The sequence below is a fragment of the Triticum urartu genome, unplaced genomic scaffold (assembly GCF_056163025.1).
Source record: "Triticum urartu cultivar PI428250 unplaced genomic scaffold, HENAU_Tu73 scaffold97, whole genome shotgun sequence".
Lineage (NCBI taxonomy): Eukaryota > Viridiplantae > Streptophyta > Magnoliopsida > Poales > Poaceae > Triticum > Triticum urartu.
The window spans coordinates 47,501-51,697 of record NW_028261165.1 but is presented as its reverse complement, the minus strand read 5'-3'; positions in this window follow the sequence as shown (position 1 = coordinate 51,697).

Sequence of the window (4,197 nt, the reverse complement as noted above, 5' to 3'; positions counted from 1 at the left end):
ACTTCCAGTTATTATGTCAATGGGATTTGGCCTTATTCTTATTCCGACAGCAACAAAAAATCTTCGTCGCATATGGGCTTTTCCTAGTGTTTTACTCTTAAGTATAGCTATGGTATTCTCAGTTCAACTGTCTATTCAACAAATAAATGGAAGTTCGATCTATCAATATCTATGGTCTTGGACCGTCAATAATGATTTTTCTTTAGAATTTGGATACTTGATTGACCCACTTACTTCTATTATGTTAATACTAATTACTACTGTAGGAATCCTGGTTCTTATTTATAGTGATGGTTATATGTCTCACGATGAAGGATATTTGAGATTTTTTGTTTATATAAGTTTTTTCAATACTTCCATGTTGGGATTGGTTACTAGCTCCAATTTGATACAAATTTATTTTTTTTGGGAACTCGTGGGAATGTGTTCTTATTTATTGATAGGCTTTTGGTTTACACGACCAATCGCAGCGAGTGCTTGTCAAAAAGCTTTTGTAACTAATCGTGTAGGGGATTTTGGTCTATTATTAGGAATTTTAGGTTTTTTTTGATAACAGGTAGTTTAGAGTTTAGGGATTTGTTCAAAATAGCTAATAACTGGATTCCTAATAATGGAATTAACTCTTTACTTACTACTTTGTGTGCTTTTTTATTATTCCTTGGTGCAGTTGCGAAATCCGCACAATTCCCTCTTCACGTATGGTTACCCGATGCTATGGAAGGGCCCACTCCTATTTCGGCTCTTATACACGCAGCAACTATGGTTGCTGCGGGAATTTTTCTTCTAGCTCGACTTCTTCCTCTTTTCATATCTTTACCTTTGATAATGAGTTTTATTTCTTTAGTAGGTACAATAACACTATTCTTAGGAGCTACTTAGCTCTTGCTCAGAGAGATATTAAAAGAAGCTTAGCCTATTCTACAATGTCTCAATTGGGTTATATGATGTTAGCTCTAGGTATAGGTTCTTATCAAGCTGCTTTATTCCATTTGATCACTCATGCTTATTCAAAAGCTTTATTGTTCTTGGGATCCGGATCCGTTATTCATTCAATGGAACCTCTTGTTGGATATTCACCAGATAAAAGTCAAAATATGGTTCTTATGGCGGTTTAAGAAAATACATTCCAATTCACAAGAACTACTTTTTTATGGGGTACACTTTCTCTTTGTGGTATTCCACCTCTTGCTTGCTTCTGGTCCAAAGATGAAATCCTTAGTAATAGTTGGTTGTATTCGCCCTTTTTTGGAATAATAGCCTCCTTTACTGCAGGATTAACTGCCTTTTATATGTTTCGGATATATTTACTTACATTTGATGGGTATTTGCGTGTTCATTTTCAAAATTACAGTAGCACTAAAGAGAGTTCCTTGTATTCAATATCCTTATGGGGAAAAAGGATACCCAAAGGAGTGAATAGGGATTTCGTTTTATCAACAACGAAGAGTGGAGTTTCTTTTTTTTCACAAAATATACCAAAAATTCAAGGTAATACAAGAAATAGGATAGGATCCTTTACTACGTCTTTTGGGGCTAAAAAAACTTTTGCCTATCCGCATGAAACGGGAAATACTATGTTATTTCCTCTTCTTATATTACTACTTTTCACTTTGTTCATTGGATTCATAGGAATCTCTTTTGATAATGGAGGAATTGGTAATGGAATAGCAGAGTTAACCATATTATCAAAGTGGTTAACTCCCTCAATAAACTTTACCCAGGAAAGTTCTAATTCTTTTGTAAATTCATATGAATTTATTACTAATGCAATTTCTTCTGTAAGTCTAGCTATCTTTGGTTTATTCATAGCATATATCTTCTATGGATCCGCTTATTCTTTTTTCAGAATTTGGATTTAATAAACTCTTTTTACAAAGGAAATCCTAAAAAAGAATTTTTAGATCAAGTAAAAAAAAATATATACAGTTGGTCATATAATCGTGGTTATATAGATATTTTCTATACTAGGGTCTTTACCCTCGGTATAAGAGGGTTAACCGAACTCACGGAGTTTTTTGATAAGGGTGTTATTGATGGAATTACCAATGGAGTGGGTCTTGCTAGTTTTTGTATAGGAGAGGAAATTAAATATGTAGGGGGAGGTCGAATCTCGTCTTATTTATTCTTTTTTTATGTTATGTATCTGTGTTTTTATTCTTTTTTCTTTCTTAAGTTAAGGAATTTACAACAAGTCTCTTGCAAAAATAACTATCCTATCCCCTTTCTACAATCTCTCTATATCCTTGTTACATAAGGTAAGTATTGTATAATAGTTCGGTTTTCCGCGATTTTTTCCATTCCTCTGTGTAAATACCCTAATATGGGTTCACAATCAATAACATCCTCACCATCGAGAGTAACGATCAGTCGAAGAACACCATGCATTGATGGGTGTTGAGGGCCCATATTGACTATCATGAGATCTTTTCTTGTAAGCGGTAGACTCATATCCTTTCTTCCTTAATTCATTATTCATGAAAATGGATTATTCCATGAATTCCTCAAGCGAGGCTCATCAAAATGAAAAATCTAAGACTACTATAAGACTACTAAAAAAATAATAAAACAAGAAAAAAATTTGAACGATTAAATTACTGCTCCCGAATATTCAACTGACCGATTAATTTCTTATAACGTACTCTATTTTTCTTTGCCAAATAAGCCAGCAAACGTCGACGTTTTCCCAAAAGTCTTCGTAGACCTCTTTCCGGATGAAAAATCTTTTTTGTGTAATTCCAAATGTGAAGCAAGTCTCCGTATCTTATTGGTGAAACTGAATACTTGAAATTCAACAGAACCCCTGTTTTCTTCTTTTTCTTCTTTAACCATAAATCCAAAAATTTTTCTACCTCCTTTCTTTTTCATGTATTTTTCTGATCAGGAAAAATACAAAATTATGTCAGTTATTTTGAAGTTATTCTAATCTCGTACACACACAAATTTGCAATTATTCATCTACTACTGGAATTTGGATTTATTTTATCGATGCAAATTGGATTTGGATAGAAGGGTACATTCTTTCTAATATTTTAGATAGAAGAAATGTTTCTTCTATCTAAAATATTAGAAAGAATTTTGCTGATTTATTTATTGCTATATGCAATTTATGGAATTGATACACCATTTAATTGATATCATTTAGCAAAATGAAACACAGCATATGCATCCATCTTTTGGCTCGAGAATTTCACGGGATAGAGATATGGTATAAGAAATAGACTATTAAGTAACTCTAAATGAATTGTGGATACATCTGTATCCTTAACATACTGAAACGATTGTCATTATTCGTATCAAACCAATAGCGATTCATACAAGCTAAATCTTCTAATCAATGGTGGGCCAATAATGAATTTTTTTGCATATGTATTAAGACGCTTGGCCTGATTTCGAAATTGTCCAGAGTTTTATATGTTGTTTTCATTGCAAAATGATGGGTCTCCTTCCATAACTTTCCAATTACGAGTACGAGAATTGAAAGACATGAAAATTCTCAATTCTCTACGGCGTCTAGTAGATAGAAACAAGAAAATCAGAAGAATCTTTCTCTCTATTCACTATCATTCCGCGTCTTCGACTTCTATTAGTTTCTTTTCTTCTTTAATGCAATAGCTATAGTTTGATATAAGAATCCATTTCTCAAAGTAATGGAAACCATTCTCTTATAGGAAATGGTTCGAAAATCGCTATTCCACCTTTTAGGTATCGTGAAAAGTGATACCTGTGAAGATCGTGCATTTCAGTCAAATTCAGATCCGTTTTTCGAGTCCATGATATAATATAACCAAATTGGATAGATCTTCCACCTGTTTAGCTAAGAAAGAATAGATACAGAGGTGGATAATAGATCGATATGAAGATCATGAGCTGCCCCATAATGAAATCGCCAGTAGTCGCGAATATCTCCTTCTTCCTAATCCAAGATTGGAGAAAGAAGATCTAAGAGGGACCTATGGAGAATGTAGTCAGAAATCCATAATAGAGTCCGACCACAACGACCGAATTAATTATCCTCATCGAGAAACTTAGACTACTAATAGAAAAGATTTGAAAATCATGGCATGGGTCTCCTTTTTTTCTTTCTTTAGAGTTTTCTATATGCACAATTTCTCGATGTTTCGATGAGAATTTCTTGACTTTCCATATATAGAAAGAGATAGACTATAAATGACATCTCTTATGTCAATAAGACCAAAG